Raw genomic sequence first — 19,464 nt, 5'->3', positions numbered from 1 at the left:
ATAATGAAAGGAATAAAAGGAATAACGAATATCAGAGGAGGGTGGAAGAGCCTCATTAGCAGAGGTGGGGGTTTCAAGAGCCAGTTTTCGTGGCCTAGAGCCTTTTGCTGGTTGATGATATGGAGAAGGACAGAGTCAGAGCTGCCTTGTTCTTACAGACATGACAAATCGGAGAGAGGAAGTGCACCCAAAAACGTTGTGCAATCTCCTGTTTTTCTCACCACTAAGAATGGAATATAGTTTTTTTAGCTGCAATTGCGCCCACACGAGAGGTGCTGGAACTGAACTTTGGTGAGCTCCAGCTGAAAGAGAAAGCTCTGGTTTTAGGTCACTGATAAGTTGGAATTCCTGGACCCAAACCAATAGCTTTAAATGACAAAAAAGGAGATTCCAACTAAACATCAGGAAGAACTTACATTATTTTTTAAAACCAGTTTTTATTAAAGATTTTCTTGTGTAACAAAGAAGTACATATAGCATTCCCACTTTCAATTCATAGAGTCTTTTTTCACAGTTTGTTTACATTGGTATGAGTGTTTCTGATGGTATGAGCTGTTCAGCAGCTGAAGGGCTGCCTTCCCTTGGAAGGTAGTGGACTCTCTCCTCCATTGGAGGCTTCAAAGCAAAGTTTGGATGGCCATCTCTCAAGCGGCCTTAATTGAGATTCTTGCATCGCAGTGAGATGGATTCCATGACCCTCAGATTCCATTCCAACGACAATTTCTATGATTCCATGTGACGCTCCTATGACTTTTTCTTAGGAAACGAACCACGCAATGTAAAGCTACATAAATTGTGGAAGGGAGCAAAAGAGCAGCCAGGAAATCCATCAAAGGGTTCGAACCTCCAAATTTTAATATTCATGAACTGTAGAAAGCTGTCTTCTCTCCGGCTCTTAATATGCTCCCTTTTAAAGTGCTTTGAGATTTATAGCTGAGAACGTAGAAAGGCGAGGAGTTATTACCCATGGGTAAGATATAAGTCAACACCAGAGGAACTGGCAGCTGTAAGTGAAGAGAAAGATTAAAATTAGTGCAGAATAAACAATGGCTTACATATTTTTAAAAATACGCTCAAATATATGCATATAGACTGGAGTCGGCGGGGGGGGGGGGGGGGGAGGTTTAGCATCCAAAGGATCTGGATGCTATGGGGGAAAGCAAATGAGAATGTGGTAATGCTTCTGTGTCAAGTTCCAGGTGGACTGCTGCAATGCACTTTCTGGTGGGCTTCCATTGGGCTTGATGTGGAAGCTGCCACATTAGTGCAAAATAACAGAGCTGCCATTTTGGCCCCTGATTTTACATAGACACAGGACATCCCTAGTACAGGGTGTCCTACATAAGAAGATCCCTGCAGGATCAAGCTAATGGTGTGTCTAGGGCAGCATGCTGTTCTGATAGTGGCCAACTCGTTATCTCAAAGGGAAGACCCCAAGCTGGGACCAAGCAGAAGAGCAACTCTCTGCTCCTGCAATTAACTGGTAATTCAAAAGCACTGCTTTCTCCAGATCTGTGCTAGTGGATCAAGCCAAAGGGGGCCCATCTAGTACAGCCTCCTGGTCTCACAGAGATCCAGAAGATGTGCCAATGGGAAGGCCAAAGGCAGGACCCAAGCACAAGAGCCCTTTCTCTTCCTGCGCTTTCCAGAAACTGGCATTCAGAAACATTGCCCCATCAATACTTTGAGTTTCCTTTTTTTCAGGAAAGGTAACAACTTTTGCTTCTTGTGCTTTCTGTCGAAACTGTAATATAAGGCAGTTTACATCTGGATCAGTTACCTGGGCAATGTGGATGAGAGCTTGGGTGGCTTAATTTGGAACAATCAAGGGGTGTCAACAGCCATCGGAGTTGGCTAGCAGTAATTCTTTCATTTCAGGAAAGAATGGTGTTTGTGTAATGCAACTGTTCCTCTTTGTTCTATCTTAACAGCTATCCCAGCAGTACTGACGGTGTTGCAAAATACTTGACTCCTTGTTGCCTCTAAATGCATTTTCGGAATATCCTTAATAGAGTTTTACTTACCTCAATTTGCAAGTCAGCAGTTTCCAGCCATGACATGGTGGGAGAAGATTACTGTTATTTTTATAATTATGGATCCTGCAGGGATGATAGACATACCAAACGTAACCTTATTAAGTAGCCAAAGCAACTAACATCCCATACACCCCAGTATGCCACACTTAGAGATGACTGCTGATCTTCTCACCAAACCTCTGCCAAGAGACCGGTTCCAGAACCTTCAAGCCAAGCTGGGATTCTGGGTGGTTTAATAAAATGTGTGTGAAATTGTTATACCTTTGCCTGTGAAGGGGTTCGTGGGGAAATGATGCTCCAGTCAAAATATCATGCTAGGTGAGCAAAGGGTTACAACACATGGAGTTCTCTGTAGATTCCTAGAGAGCACTCTGTGAGGTCATATCCTCTGCTTGCACAGGTATATCTTGATTTCAGTAAGGTTTTTGACATGCTTGTGGAGAAGCTGGGGAAATGTGGGCTGGATGAGGGAACTATTATGTTGATTTGTAGCTGGTTGACTGACTGAACTCAAAGAGTGCTTACAGTGGTACCTCTGGTTATGAACTTAATTCATTCCAGAGGTCTTAACCTGAAACCATTCTTAACCTGGGGTACCATTTTAGCTAATGGGGCCTCCCACTGCCGCCGCACCATTTCTGTTCACATCCTGGGGCAAAGCTCTTAATCCGAGGTACTACTTCTGGGTTAGCAAAAGGGCTGGCTCTGGAGAGGGGCTGCTTAAAATGGCGTTCAGCCAGCTCAGCCCAGCCCCCTTCCTCCTCTAGGCAGGGCAGGGAGAAGCCAGGAGGAGGGAGGGGGGAGGTGCTGCCGTGGTGTGTATGAGGGAGGGGGGGAAATGGAATGGTGCAGGGGGGGAAATGGTGCAGCCCAAATGAACAGAACCCCCACGCCGATCTACAGACAGTCTGTGGGCCGGATCCTGAAGGCTATTGGACCTGATCTGGCCCGCGGACCTTAGTTTGCCGACCCCTGATGTACCCTGAGAAAAGAGATTTTTTACCCCAACCATTAAAGTTACTGTGGTGTGCTGACATCCTCTTTCATTTTTACATTTGATAATTAAAAAACAGAGACTTGGTAGAGAAGTAGGAACATAAATTTATTGCGATATCTGTTCTTGTGAATGTGGCATCATAAGATTGTTATGAGGATGGGGAAGCCATTCTGTGCTATCTTTATCTATAGTAGAAAAGCTAGATTATAAATGTAGTTGCTCCTCCTCTTCATAAACAGGGCTGTTAAAGCATTCTGATGAAATGGCAGCAGAAATTGCTGGTGTTTATTCATTCCATGACATTAGCACAAATCACTGTTGTTGCTTTAAGTCCACAAAAGAATACATAAATGATGACATTGTCCCCTCATCTGCATTGTGCTTTTGTTGCATATACTAAATGAATGGGGATGAATAACATAATTAATTAGGCAAATTACATAATTTTGTGACAGCTGACACCGAGAAGAGGCATGAAAAGGGCAGAGGAAATGTTGGTTGTATGGAGGTATAGTCTCCAATTGCTTGGAAAAAGCCCTGATCAGTAGGCGGGGACTTCAGTCTTGGCAACTGATCTTTAGGGAGGAAGACCACTGGGAATAAGCTGCACAATTGCTCATTAGGCTGCCTGACACTCAGCCACATCTGTGAAGATTGTGTTTTTGCTAATAAAGAGTTAACTCCATATTTGAACTGCGTGATTACTGACTGGCAGGCTCCTGTGACACAATGCATCAATAATGTATAATCTTAGAAGCGGGGTGTCATTGTGACCTTAGTGCAAGACAAGTCATCTCCAAATGGGTGGAGACAATTGACTTGCAGGAGAGATGGCACTGCCATATTGCTCCAATTAATTATGATTTCCATGATCCAAATTTCTAAGCGATCAATCTCTATCCTATCAAGGAGCAGCAACATCAATTTAGCCTCAAAATTGCATCAATTCCCCAAACCAACGCAACCCACCATATGCAGCGCAAATTAATGCAACATAATTGTGGGCATAATTTAAAATAATTGAATGTAGAAACTGAGCTGTCGCTACAGCTGTAAATCTTCCTTTTAAACATGAACAATTAGCTTGGTGGTTTAACTCCCCCCCCCCATTTTTCGAGAGAGGGTAAAGGATTTTGAAGCTAGTGCCCCCACTCTCCACACACTCTCACTCTCCAGACGCTCATAGGTACATATAACCATTTGAAAATTTTAGTTAATTATGTGTGTGTGTAGGGTGCGTGCGGGTGCCTCATGGCAGGCTGTGCAGCTATCCACTTGCCTTCCCTTTCAAACAGCAAAAAAGCACTTTCCTGTTCCACTAGTATGTAACTGGGTCAGGAGCACCATGCAGTTGGTTTAGCCACATCCACAAGGTGTTTGGATTCTGTGGTACTAGCCATTCGCTTTCCAGTGTTGGAGACAATAATGCAGGAAACCGCAGTAGGGAGAAGCTCATGTGTTTGGATGCTGCTTACGGATTTCCCAAAATGGGCATATGGCCAATACTGTGAGTAAGCAGAACAGGATTTTAGTCTAGACAGGACATTGGCCCGATTCAGCAGGACTCTTGCACCCCCCCAATTATCAGATGCAAAACAGCTGCTGAAAATTGCAGGTGAGGAAATTTGCTGTTACACTTAAGTCCTGACCAAAATGTGCACCTGGTTGGCCAATGTGAGTGGACTAGATGCGTTATAAATATTTTTAATGGGATATAAAAAGCTAGCTAGAGCAGGTATTTCCCCAGTAGTGTCTGCAACTGCTGATGAGAAAAGTTTAACTTAATTTAATTTTGTTTAAAAAGGTAACGAGGTAGTTTTCAGACATGGTTGGGTGGTGAATTAGAACTATATCAAGACTGAATGCAAATTTAAGGAATATGAACCACCTATACAGATGAAACCATCTGTTTTGGGGACATGCTGTGGCTCAGAGGTGGAGCACCTGCTTTGCATGCAGAAGGTCTCAGGTTCAATACCTAGATAGGGCTGGGAAAGTACCACTGTCTGATATTCTTGGTCATCGGTGTAGACAATTCTGAGCTACATAGATCATATTTATTATTTCCCTTACTCATATGTGAGTTTAACATTCAGTTAGCAGAGTTTAAATTTGCAGTCCCTTTGCAGCTTAAAATGTAGAAATCTCTGGGACAAAGTTGCTTAACCTTATTAATAATTTTAATGGCCCTTTAGGAGACTGGATCACCCCCTTTTTATTGCTCTAAACAAAAGAATTGCACAGAAGTATTTAATGTAAGGGGGGGGGGAGTTGTTTACTTACATAAATTTTCAGACTTGATTCCAGCAAAAAGCAGCAGTGAAAACAAGATAGCGAGAATCTTATGTTAAAAAACACATGCTTGAGATAAAAAAACAAACAGTCGGTGAGAGGTCAGAACAAGCATACTTTCTCTTCAGCTGCATGGAGGAGTTGCGTGGGAAGTCCATGTGTCTTAACCCTTTGCTTATCTAGCAAAACCTAAACATTAATTTTAGCTGCAATATTATTTCCCACAGAGACATGGAGAGAAACGTCTCTCTGTCCACTTTCTCCATAATCATGAAATTAAAGAGTTGGAAGTGTCATTTGTCAAACCCCCTGCAATGCAGGAATCTCACCAATAGTTTTATAGCAGGGGTCAGCAACCTAAGGCCCATGGGCTGGAAGCAGCCTGTGGAAGTCGCTTGGCCCTGCCTACAAGCTGCCCCTGAACTGAGCTGCCCGCTCATGCGCTACGCTAAACTGGCGCAGCACGGCGTGGGGACTTGCTTCCATGGCTCCAAAAATCACGTCTGTGCACAATCTGGCCCACAGAGGGATCTCAGTGGGACCGATCCGGCCCAGGCAAGATAAACCTTGCTGACCCCTGGTTTTATACACTTCCATCTCACCTCTGACTACTTTGTAAGCTTCCATCCAGTGACTGGCCCACTGGGCCTGTTTCAATTTTAGTGCCTGACTGTCCGAAAGAACAACAAAGAAGAAAACAGGAAAAAAGATGTTTTCTCATTTAGGAGAGAATTTGAGCATTTGTTTATTACCGTGTAAATGAGCCTCTGCATTGCTGTGCAAGAAAATGGCCCCCTATCAGGAGGTCTTAGTAATATGCAGATTTGTTGACATTTAATTAGATCAGCCATTGACTAATCAGTATAAAAGGCAGGTGGGGAATGACAGAAGACCTGTTTAAAGTTTTCAGGGCCTTGGTTGGTGTTATTTCCACCTCTAATTGAGGCTTAGATTTCACCTAGTCCTAATTAAGAAAGAAATCCGTGTTGAAGCCCGTGAGTTCCTGGGCCAAATTTAGCTCTTCCTTTCAAAACATCACCGACACTATGATGACTCACCTTTCACAGATGGGTTGGAGTTTTTGTCTTCTTTTGTTTTTTTTGTTTTAGGGGGGGGGGGGGAATGAAGTTGTCACTGATAAGGTTGTTGAAATCTGAAAGAGTCTCCTGTGGTTAACCATCTCTCTCCTGTTCTTCACTTTTGAGAGGTGACATGATAGCCATCTTTGAATATCTGAAGTGCTCCCACATGGAAGATGCAGCCGGCTTGCTTTCTGCTGCTCCAGAGGGAATGACACAAAACAATCATTTCAAATGACAAAAGCAGGAGATCCTGCCCAAACCTTAGGAATAACTTTCTGGTGGTAAGAGTAAGCTTACCAGATTTTCCCCCAATGAATCTGGGGACACAATCAATCAATCAATCAATCAATCAATCAATACTACACGTTTGGGATGTTGATGCTGCAGCGATGGCAGTGGCAGAGGGATGGCCGCTGCCTTGACCTCAACCGCCATGTTTCCCCTTCCTCCGAGGCTTCTATCTCCTTTCTCCATGAGCCTGGGCAGCCCCTGAGTTGTTGGTTCTTCAGTGGTGGTGGTGGGGAAGTGGTGCATGGTGGGTCAGGCATGGAAGGCGGAGAAGGAGGGCCAAGAGTAGCAGTGAGGCTCAGGCAGTGCGATGCCTCCCTTCCCATCAGAGCAGCTCCAATCTCATTCCTACTTGCATGCAAGCAGGAGGGGACAGGGATCCCTCAGCTGGGAAAGGAGGCTTCCCGTTCCCTAACTGAGATATCCCCGCCCTGCTCCTGCTTGCACGCAAGTAGGAGTTGGGAGGCTGCTCCTATAGGCAGCATGAAGCCTCCCTTCACAGCTTAGTTGCTGGGGTCAGGGAAGGTGGAGGCAGCCCGGAAGCTGCATCTTAGAGCCCCTGCACCACCATCATCTGGGGACTTCTGAGCAGCTCCTGGAGCCAGCCAGAGCCAACTGCTCCAGGCTGCTGAGACTGCCGCCGCTGTGTTTCCCGGGGACATTAGATGAAATCCGGGGACATTCCAGGGATGGAATTTGTCCGGGGACTTATTCACAAATCCGGGGACTGTCCCTGGGAAACAGGGATGTCTGGTAACCCTAGGTAAGAGCCATTCCACAGTGGAATGGACTCCTAGAATTATTATTATTATTATTATTATTATTATTATTATTATTATTAAAAAGACCATTTGGATTGCTATCTACCAGGGATTCTTCAGGTTCCCATGTAGAGCTTTCGCCTTCCCTTGGATTGTGAGCCCACCTCAGTTCCAAAATAGTCTCTGCAGCAGCTTCAAGCCACAATTCCAGGATCCCATCCAATACCACCGGGGTTCCCCTTCGGCTTTCTTCTTGATGCCCCATGGCAAATCCACTTCATCTCCTAACAGATGGAACAATACCATAGTCATGTTTGGAATATGCATGGGGTTTTGTTTCAGATTTACTCAGAAACTATTCTTCTCAGAGATGCAGTTAATTTAACATCTGGGTTTGATCTTGTCCTTGATTATCAATATGATATTGAAGGGAGATATTTTACACACACACACACACACACACACACACACACACCCCTCCAGCCCATCTTCCTCTCCAGATTGATGGCCCCATTATCTCCTACGCCTCTATGCATAGGAAAGGGAACTCTGCATGGGGGAAAGACCTGAGGGTGTGAATGCAAATCCAATTAAGCTGCATTGAAAGAGACAATTAATCTATTTTCCAATTAAGCAATAACACTGATGGGTGGGCATAAATCTGTGGAGTTGGGCACTTGGAGAATATGAGCTGCAGGAGCTTAGGGCAAGTTCATTATCGGAGTGACCTGCTTCAGATGCAAAGGTCAACGATCTGACAGATCCAGCACTGTCTGCTTGTGTCAAATGTGCCTTGTTTGCCAACTCGGGAAATCAAACTGAGAGCTAATGGGTGTCCACGGCGGACTACTAGGACTATTAGGGTGCTGATTTGCACCCCATTAATTGGATACTTAGGAAAATCCAATAGAGAGCTAATAGGGACCCAATGAAGTATAATGCAGTATTTGCACCTGTTAATCGGTTGGGTGCCTCTGTTGCAGAGCAGATGGTGCCTAGTCCTCAATGCTCCCAACCCTGATTTTTATACTGGGAAGATCTGCCAAAACATATCCCTTCCCCCCAATGCTGAGGAACGCAAGGGAAACCTCTGAGCTGCTTATTTCTAGGGCTTAAGATGTGAAAGCAAATACAATAGAGCAAGTCGGGAGAGTCACTTTTCAGAGGAAAAGGAGCAGAGAGATGAATCATCCTTAGTTGCTAACCTGCCTCTTCTCTTTTCACTCAACAGGGTAAGGAAGAGGCAAGAGCTAAAATGATGCAGCAGTTACTCTAGGAGTCTTTTGGAGCAAGATGACAGCTACATTGGACTGCAAGCAGACACCTCCAGATATGACTTGAAAAGGCTCAGTTTCTGAAAACCCTGGAGAGCAGCTGCTACTCAGTGTAGACAATACCTACCTAGGAGGACCAAAAGATTCACTCATAAGAACATGAGAAGAGCCTGTTGGTTTAGGCCAAAGGGGGCCTATCTAGTGCAGCAACCTGTCCTTACTGCGGCAACCAGATGCCTCAGTGCAAAGCCCCAAAGCAGGACCTGTGTGCAAAAGTATTCTCCAATTGTCCTTCACCATTATTTGGCATTACAAGGTAGACTGGGCATGGAGATTCTGCTACCACAGTGCATAATTAAACCATATGCCTTTAAAAAGAGGATTAGACAAAGTCATTGAGAAGGCTATCGATGGCTGCAGGCCTTGGTGGCTATGCTCTACCTCCATGGTCAGAGGCAGGAATGCTTGTGAATACCAGTTGCTGGAAACTGCAAGAGGGGTGAGGGCTGTTTGCTGGTTTCCCATAATGGGCACCTGGCGAGCTATTGTGAAAACAGGGTGCTGGACTAGATGGGACATTTGTCAGATCCAGGAAGCTCTTGTGTTATTATGCTCTTAACAGACCTCCATAAGGAGAGCCCTGCTGGACCAGGCCAGTGGCCCATCTAGTCCAGATGCTTTATATTGAGCCATACCTCTGTTGCATTTTGCACACTGATTGGCAACAGCCCTGTAGGATTTCAGGCAGGGAATATTACACAGCCCTACCTGGAGATGCTGCTGGGAATTCTACGTGGGACTTTCTTCATGCAAAGCAGATGCTCTACCGCTAATCTACAGCCTTACTTCTGAACCCCTTACCCAGTGCTTTATCCTTCAGAAATGATTTGTAATCCCCAGTGTTTGGGCTCCATCAGGGGAGTCTCTGAATGGGCCAGCTTTTCCGGCTGTGGCTTCCAAACATCAGAGGCGTTCCTGGATTTTGAACTATAATCCATGCTGCAAAGCAGTAATCCCACCCTAATCAAGGCACGTGTGTGTGTTTCTGGCCAAAATGTCCGATTAAAGGAATTTTCAATTGTAATCCTACTGGCAAGTCTACAGGTCGCTCCATCTCAGTGCAAAGTCACCTCACCTGCTTTGCAACACTTAGAAAACTAATAAATGCATATCAGGTAGGAGATGGAGAGAAATTTGCATAGAAAGGCAGACTTCACTATTTGCATTTTCAAAACAAAAAACAAAACAAAACCATGTAGACCAAAACGCAGATCTGTTCCTGTGGCTGTAATTTGCTGCAAACTGATTTTAATCATGGATTACTTTAATGCGCTTCATGTGGGTCTTCCCTTGCGCTTGATCCAGAAGCCACAGTTAGTGTGGAATGCTGCAGCATGGTTGCTGATAGGAGTGAGGCCTTGTTAGCATATAAAACCTGCTCAGAGGCCTGCACAGGTTTCTGATCTGCTACTGGGCCAAGTTCAAGGTGTTCCCATGAGTATATAAAGCCCTTAACAAATTGGGACCAGTTGACCTGTAAGATCACCTCATCCTACCTGTGCCCACTATACCACTTCAGCTGGCAGAACTGGCACTGCTCCAGGTGCCACACGGTACCTGCTTCGCATTTGTAAACTCAGTCAGTAGAGCATGAGACTCTTAATCTACTGGGTACCAGTCTGTTTCTGGGCACAATTCAAATTGCTGGTTATGACCTATAAAGCCCCACACAGCTCAGGCCCTAGACTGGAGAAGTTAGACTGGCTCACTCCTGGTTCTCCTGCTGTCAAGTGAAGACTGTTTTACTCTGGCAGGCCATTGTGAACTGGCTACATTTTAAGAAAAGGGCTTTCAACAGTGCTGTGCTGTTTTCATCTGCATTTTAATAGATTTGTTTTATGTTGTTTTAATTTATTTAATTAACTTTTAATGATGGTCTTATAGATATGTTTTTAGCTTTTTGTATTTTATCTGTGAGTCCTGGTCGAGGAAAAGGTGGGATACAAATAAATATAATAATTATAGGCTGCTCTTGTTCGCTCAGTAAAGTGAGGCCAGGACTTTTCTCTTTGGACTCTGTGCTGTTTTAAATGACTTTGCTAACAATGGCATTTTATGTTTTCATTTTGTGTGTTTTCACAGCAAAGAAAAGCTTTGGGGAAGAAAAGCACCTGCAGTCCTGTGCCATCTCTTGGCTCACCTTTTCTGAACTGTGCTACTACTGACTGTGTGCCATATGTGGATAAATGGGGGAGCAATGGTTTCTAAATATAGATACAGGGAGAGCTGCAATAGGGTTTTTTTATATATATATAAAAAATATTGCATCCATTTATCTTCCCAAGAATGCACCTGGGGGATTTAGTAATTAAACCATACCCATCCAGTTTCTATGGTGCTCATACAAACACCCGGTAGCATCTATCATCCAGGGAGCAAAGGGGAGGGGGAGGGGGCAAGGGAATGGAGCACATTGCAAGGGGGGTGGGGAAGCCTCATTCTGCTTCACTCTGTGCACTGTTGACCTAGCTTTTCCTTTGCCCAGACAAGCCCTTTATCTGGCATGTGCCCCCAGTAAATCACAGCTTTACTTTTGTGGGTATATTAATATTGTGACAGATATTTGATACCCTTGGGCTGCATATGCACTGTGCATGCGTCAAGCACACGGCTTCCCCCAAAGAATCCCGAGAGCTGTCATTTACCCCTAAAATATCCAGCTCTCTTAATAAGCTACAATTCCCAGGAGTCTCATATCCAAAGAAACCCCAGACCTGGGAAACCCAAGCCCCTGGGATCTTGCACCACTTGGCAACTGGGGTGGCATAGAACAATATTCAGAAGCATTATTGTCTCTGACTGTGGAAGCAGAGCCAAGTCATTGTTGCTAGTAGTCACTGATAGCCTTATCGGCCTCCATGGATTTGTCTAATCCTCTTTTAAGGACGACTTAGCCATTGGCAACCACCATTGCCTCCTATGGGAGTAAGTTCCCTATTTCCACCTGTTTAGCATGCAGAAGGTCCTGGGCTCAGTCCCCTAAACGGCCTCGGCCCAGTATACCTTAAGGAGCATCTCCACCCCCATTGTTCTGCCCAGACGCTGAGGTCCAGCGCCAAGGGCCTTCTGGCGGTTTCCTCACTGCGAGAAGCAAAGCTACAGGGGATCAGGCAGAGGGCCTTCTCAGTAGTGGCACCTGCCCTGTGGAACACCCTCCCGTCAGATGTCAAAGAGATAAACAACTACCTGACATTTAGAAGACACCTGAAGGTGTCAGGGAAGTTTTTATTGCGTGACATTTTATATATTTTTAATCTTTGTTGGAAGCTGCCCAGAGTGGCTGGGGAAACCCAGCCAGATGGGCGGGATACAAATAATAAATTATTATTATTATCTCTCCAGGTAGTCCTGGGAGAGACCGCCCTGCGTCTTGAAACCCTTGGGGTCTGCTGCTAGTCTGCGGGTTCAACACTGAGCTAGGTGGACTGTCTGGAAAAACAGTTCCACATCTGTCAGATAGAGGCACGGAGTGGGTGCTTTGGGACCAGAGTTTGCAGCTTTCCCCTTCCTTCCTTCCTCACTCTCTGCACCCACACCCACACACCAAGTAGGTTGGGCTGTGGTGAGGCTATGTGTGTGCGTTTTACTGATCCACTTTGATACCCCCCCCCCACAACCCGAGAAGCAACACACGGATATTTATCTGGATAAATAAATATATAAAATCCCCACACCTCTTTACCAATGATCCCAAAAAATCTGCATTGGGAAGCAATTAAAGGCTGTTGCCATGGAGATCTTGACTGCTGTTGGATTGCCCCATCAGCATCTAGCTGGTTTGGAAAGTGGGTCACTTTCTGCAGCCACTCTGTGCTGCTCTCCCTGATGCTGCAACAGGGACCAGCCTACCTTTAGGTGGGAAGTTGCCACATAGGGTGTCCACGGAAGCTCAACACCACTGTGCCCTGGAGGAAAAGGCCTCTGTGTGGTCCTCTCAGTCCTTGTGGGGAAAGGCAGTAGCTCAGCATTACAGCATCTGTCTTACAAGGAGAAGGTTCCGGGTTCAATCCCCAGCGTCAGCAAGTAGGCGCTGGGAGGAAATCCTGCCTGAAACCCCAGACAGCCATTGCTGCCAGTGATTGTAGACAATACTTTTCTTATTTTCCTATAATTTTATTATTATTATTAAAAATCAAAAAGAAGATCTACAGTGGTTCTTAGTGAATATTCAATAGCTTTTCATTAAAGATTAATTAATCTAAACCAAAAGAAGGAAAAGGGGGGGGGGGGGAGAAGGAAGAAAGAGAAAAATGAAAAGAAAAGGGGGGGGGGGTGAAGGAGACCTTACGTTTCTTCATCTGTCATCTATATACAAAAAAATTATTCAGAACATCCACTCCAAGATAACACCCAACAATTCCTCTTTTTATAAGACAATATTTTGATCCTAAAACCCAGATTTAAGCTTGTTTTCTTTTTCATGCAAAAATTTTGCACGCGTTTCCAATATTTAGTAAATATTGACAATTATTTTTCTGTGATAAAGCACATAATCTCAGCTAAGTCCTATGATTTCAATAACTGTTCCTCCATCGTAGGTAATGATGAATCTTTCCATTTTCGTACATATAAAACTTTCACCACTGTGATCATGTATTGAAATATTGTTCAATTTTATATTCATTATTCCTAGCAAGCTTCATTTTAATGTTACACTTTAAAATATTCTGCATCAATGTAGTAGTAGTGGTAGTAATGATGATGAAGAAGATGATGATGAAGAAGAAGATAATAATAATATTTATACCTCAGCATGTGACTGGGTTGCCTCAGCCACTCTGGGCAGGTTCCAACATAATATAGAAACACAGTGAGACCGCAAACATTAAAAACTTCCTGATACAGGGCTGTCTTCAGATGCCTTTGGAAAATCATGTAATTGTTTATTTCTTTGACATCTGACAGGAGGGTGTTCCACAGGTTGGGTGCCACCACTGAGAAGGCCCTCTATCTGGTTCCCTGTAACTTCAATTCTTGCAGTGAGGGAACCGCCAGAAGGCCCTTGGAGCTGGACCTCATGTATATATTTGAATCCAATATTTCTTAGCTTTTTTATGAGTCCACCAATATACTGAGCTAGATGGACCAAGGATCTGACTCAGAATAAGAACCCTTCATATGTTCCTATGCCATAATCTGACTTTCCCTAAGTATTGTTGTGGCTTCTGCAGGGCCAAATTTAACTGTCTTCCTTCCGGAATATTGGAAGGGCTCCACCTTCAACTATCTAAAGGGCTGACGTGGAAGATGGAGCAAGCTTGCCTTCTGCTGCTCTAGAAGGCAGGTTTTGAACCAATGGAGTCAAATTGCAAGAAAGGAGATTCCAACTGAATCTTAGGAATATCTTTCTGACAGTAGGAACCATTCAACAGTGGAACAGACTTGCTGGCCAGGTGGTGGACTCCCCTTCATTGGATGTTTTCAAGCAGAGGTTGCCAGGAGGACCATGATTCCTGCATTGCATTGGACTAGTTGACCCTCAGGGGCCCCCTTACAACGCTACTATTCTATTATTCTATCTACCATCTGCTACAGCATGCTAAAAAAAATAAATAGGCTTATGCAGCCTCAGACCTGCAATTTGCCTAGCGACTTCTTCCCCCTTCCCGTTTTTGGAAGCCCCGGCTCCATGGATATCTCCCAACCGTAGCAAGAAAAACAAGGTCATAATCACCTTATTGATTCTGTCTCCAGCTGAAGGAATCTAATCCTCTGTGTGTGCGCGTTTGTGTGTCATTCAGAGCAGAGCTAGCAATCCAGTCTTTAACTCTAGCAGCTAGGGGATTCTCTATCGCTCGGTGGAAGGCTTATGTTGTTACAACACGTCAATCAGTCTCGAGAACGCGTGCATTAAGTAGATGGCCTTCTTGTCATTTCTCCCCCCACCCTCCTCAGCTGATTATCTGAAAAGAGAGCAATTTCCTTTTCAATTCCTCCTGCTGCAGGAGGACCATATGGCCCTGGAATCCAAATCCTGCTTTGCCCAGGATGAATCTGTCTCTCTCTCCCTGTGGAGAGCCGAGGACCATTTCAAGCAAAAGGGAGAGACTTACTGAAGCTGGTTCATGGCAAGGCTGGAGATGGTATTTGTATTCATACATGAATTAAGATCTGCTCCTCCTTGTCACCCAAGGAGGGTGATGGGTATGGGGTTCCAAAGAAACACAGGAAACTGCATAATATTGAGAGTCAGCAACTGGTAAATCCAACCCAGAGTTCTCCTGAAGAGTCACTAGCCACCAGCCTCTCCCATCGAAATGAAGACATCAGTCTGAGTCTGTGTTTGTGTGCAGTGAAACTTTTGCTGCTTCCACATCATGAAGTTTATTTAAACTTAGTGTGTTCATTCTACATTATTATTATTTTTCTTATTTTACAAGCCTCATTTTCCCCGGACTGGGACTCAAGGTGGCTTAGAAATAAAAATGCAAAACACAGATAAAATAGGAAAAGAAGCTACAATCATAGAAAAGACAATTATTTAAAAACTAATGAGGTTAAAACAATACAAAAGCAAATCTATTAAAATTACAGATAAAAAACAATAAAAAGTCATAAACTTCCCAAACGTTGTTGTTGTTTAGTCGTTTAGTTGTGTCCAACTCTTCGTGACCCCATGGACCAGAGCACGCCAGCTAAAGGACAACAAAGATCCTTTCTATCACAGCTCAGTGATGTTTTGCAATCCTAAAAAGGTTTAGTCCTGGAGGAGACTTTCCCAGCTGTGCCTGAACCTTTCAGGCTTCAACCTGGGACCTTCTGCATGTAGAGCAGATTCCCTACCACTGAGCTATGGCCTATCCCTCAAAAAGAGGAAGTAAAATTCTAGTCCTCGTGCCTTTTGATCTCTTAAAATGATGACACTTTTGAACTGTGGATAGACATCAGCCACTTTCCTGATCCTATTCAATAGGCCAAGAACATGATGGTGCTTGTGGTTTAAACTGGGCTGAAGATTTTGTACATAATGTTGGTTTGGGAGGCTGTGATGTCATTAGGATATATGGTTTTATTTACAAATCTATGCAACCTGAAGGGACGCAGGTGGCGCTAGGGACGCGGGTGGCACTGTGGGTTAAACCACAGAGCCTAGGACTTGCTGATCAGAAGATCGGCGGTTTGAATCCACGTGACAGGGTGAGCTCCTGTTGCTCACTCCCTGCTCCTGCCCACTTAGCAGTTCGAAAGCACGTCCAAGTGCAAGTAGATAAATAGGTACCGCTCCAGCAGGAAGGTAAACGGCGTTTCCGTGCGCTGCTCTGGTTCGCCAGAAGTGGCTTAGTCATGCTGGCCACATAATCCAGAAGCTGTACACCGGCTCCCTCGGCCAGTAAAGTGAGATGAGCGCCTCAACCCCAGAGTCGGTCACGACTGGACCTAATGGTCAGGGGTCCCTTTACCTTTATACAACCTGAGCATAAGCCTCAGGGGTTAACAGCATTAACACCCTGAACAGATCTTGCTTCTTCATTAGTCCCAGCTTTGGATGCAGCGCAGAGCAAGCAGGTCTCTGTGTGTCTCCAGCTTCTAGGCTGCTTGCAGATCAACTCTCACACTCCACTCAGGCTCTTGATTTCTCCTAGGAGCTAAGTGAGAAGGGGTGGAGGAAAGCCCCCCCCCTTAACCTGGAGGGCCCCATCACTTAGTTGTGGATCTTGTGACCTGGGCCATTCTTTGGGGACGCTGATGAGGATACTCAAGTGGCCAGCTAAGGGCATTGTCCTACAAAGAAGCTTGCCTGACTATCTCAGCAATACAATCCTCTATTAAATGTGAATCCTCACTGGGTCAGGATCCCAAGAACTGGAAGGGACTCAGGGCATTTTCCAGACTGACCCCTGATACTCACAGCATCAATTGTGGTCTAGTATATAATGCACCGAGAAAACAATACTTGGGACGAAGTTTAAGGAGAGATGAGAAGACGCCAGGCTATGAATCTTTCATTTGGGTACACATGAGAAATATCCAACAGTGAAAACAGCACATTTTTCATCTTCAGCAACTGCTGGGAGGACTCGTAGGAGGGGATGCTACATCTTCCTAGGGAGTGTCTAGATCTTGTTTTATGCTTTTAGGTTTTGAGAGATTTTCTTCAGATTTGTATACATTCATTTTATACCATTTCAATAATTGTTAAATGAGTCTTTCCTTTTTAAAGGGGCATCTTGTGATTTGCCAGGGAAACTTAACATTGAGCCAGGGTGGTATACTGTTTAGAATGGTGGACTAGCACCTAGGGGACTAGGATTCGAATCCCCACTTGCCCTGCCTCTCAGCCTGACCTACCTCACAGGGTTGTTGTGGGGATTAAATGTGGAGGGAGAGAACCATGCACACCACTTTGAACTCCTGGGGGGGGGGGGGAAGGTGGGATATAAGTGGAATAAATCAAACAAAATTTGTTCATTCTGCAGTTGACCTGGGTCTGAGTTAACTTCTCTTAATAGGTCAGGGCACCTGACTGTTAACCAGAAGGCTGGTTGTTCAAGCCCACCCAGGGATGGCTGTGGGCAGTATTCCTGCATTGCAGAGGGTTGGACTAGATGACCCTTAGGGTCCCTCCCAACTCTATGATTCTATGACAACCAGATACAAATAAAATACAAATCTAAAAGGTGAGCCAGGTAGAAATTTCAGGATCCCACTTGCAAATTGTGACTCTCCCAAACCTCACAAATTTATCTTGATCCTTGATTGACATCAGATGCATGGCGCGACTGGAGAGCCTGGTGACAGGCAGTTACACAGTCTTGCCACAATGGTTGCTGATCGTCCAGTGCCATGCACTTAGTTTCATACAACTGACTGTGGTTTTTCAGGCCACCTAGAAAGAATGATTTGAAGTCAAGCAGCAGATCCCAGAGGGCTGAAATGTTTCCAAGTCAAGAGAACAGCTGGCAGGCTGAAAGGGAATTCTGTGTGTACTCTCATTATGATAATGCAGTAATGACTGCTGGTAATTAAAGATCTGTCAGCTCTCCCAGTGGAACAAACCTCTGCTTTTCTGAAAAGTAATATGCTGTGGATGCTCCCAACAGCTACCAAATTCCGTTAACTTGCACACCAGAGGGGCCACAGGGAACGGATGGTATGCTTTGGCTGTTTGAAGAGCTCCCATAGTTTGGGGCAGCATTGAAGGTGAGGCACGAAGGCTCTGCAAAGCCAGTGATGTTCATCAGCCATCTCTCAGGTTGTGTGTGTTGGGACTTGTGGAAGTCAGTTGGTCATTCACCACACCCCAACCAGTGTGATGTTATCTGCAGAGTATGTGGAGCCCCAGCAGAGTCTTCAGAGATTTCTTGCTCCCAGCAGAACATCTTCTTCCAGAGTCCCCAATTAAGAGGAAAACTCCTCTCCCACACAGTTCAAAGTAACCAAGTGTTTATTGTCTCCAGATGCAAGACAAAGCTAAACACTGCTATCTACTATGTGCAGTCCTTATGGCCTTTGAGGTAAAGATACATATGTACGGAGAGATTCACTAACACTATCATCATGCTAGCTAACTATGAAAAATGCACAGTCTCTTCCCCTGACTCTCACAGATTCAAAGTCAGACCCTGCCAGCAAAACAGGGCAGGTCACGAACATGCAACAGGACTAGACATAATGAAAGCAATGCCCTGGAGACTATGATACCCGTCTCTACACATAGGCATACGGCCTGGACCAATGGGAGGGTGAATGGCTCAGAAAGGCACGCAGTCGACCTGGCTGGTGTTGCTATGGTAACCCAGTGTGCCTGACACCCTTATCTCAAAACTCCTCAAGACATGAGCCCAAGCACTGTGTAATTTAACCCATGGTTCACATTACACCAAAAGTGTGAATTGTTTGAAGCAAACTAATAAGGTTTGTATAGCCTGTGTGAGGGCCTCCCCCCAACCTCACCCAGGCTTGTTGTGTTTCCTGCATGGCAGGGGGTTGAACTGGATGACCTCTGGGATCCCTTCTAACAGTTGTGGGCATCTATCTGTCTTGAGAGACAATGGAGTGTGCCTTTGGGGGTGAAGTCAAACTGCTGGGTTAGCAGTGCAGTGTGTATGGAAGTCCTGGGGTGCCCAGACAACACGACACCCCTCTTGGCCTTGCCAAGTCCAAAGGAAACTAGAGCAATGCATTTGGCACCAACTTGGCTGGTGGAGTTTCCCAAAGGAGACGTACAAGGCGTCACCCAACCGCCTTAGGGACCCATTCTAGATTTGTGTAGGTTTACTCCATAAGACTTTTCTTTTCCCAAACATATCCCACAAGGCAATAAAGGTTTAGGAACAGAGTTTTCCTTCTCCAAGAAGGGCTACCTTCTCAGATTGACAAGCCCCAGCTGCAGAAACCGCCTTCTTGACCATTGGCCCACTAGTGGTCTCATCCACTCAGTCTATCAGAGCCTGGTCTTCATATGCCGGCAAAATCCCTAACTCACTGAGGGTTTGAGACCCACCTTCAGCTGTTTTAGCCAGCCAGCCAAAGCCATTTCCTGGGATGTGGCCACTGTCACTTTCAGACAGCTTCTAGTAGACACAGGTAAGAGTGGGGAACAAAGGTGTATGAAGTACCCTAGAAGCAAGATGTGTCCCCCATCAGAGGTACTGTCCCTCTTCTAACATACACCCCTTACAACCCTGACTCTACAGTTCTATGGTGCTATGAATTTAAACACCACACCTTAAA

At 45.0% G+C, this 19,464-nt stretch overlaps 1 long non-coding RNA gene across 1 annotated transcript; it reads right to left on the bottom strand.

Annotated features, from left to right (window-relative positions):
* Positions 1–567: 567 nt before the first annotated feature.
* LOC310669742 lies at positions 568–14,744 on the bottom strand. The gene is made up of 4 exons (XR_014507345.1): positions 14,465–14,744; positions 5,317–7,740; positions 2,025–2,099; positions 568–1,004 (listed from the first exon to the last, which is right to left on the bottom strand). It is a non-coding gene; the product is annotated as an uncharacterized lncRNA (long non-coding RNA).
* Positions 14,745–19,464: the final 4,720 nt, after the last annotated feature.

Source organism: Podarcis tiliguerta (assembly GCF_965153285.1).
Source record: "Podarcis tiliguerta genome assembly, chromosome: Z".
NCBI classification, from domain to species: Eukaryota; Metazoa; Chordata; class Lepidosauria; order Squamata; family Lacertidae; genus Podarcis; species Podarcis tiliguerta.
The sequence above is the reverse complement of the archived record's forward strand: the minus strand, read 5'-3'. Positions and strand labels throughout refer to the sequence as shown.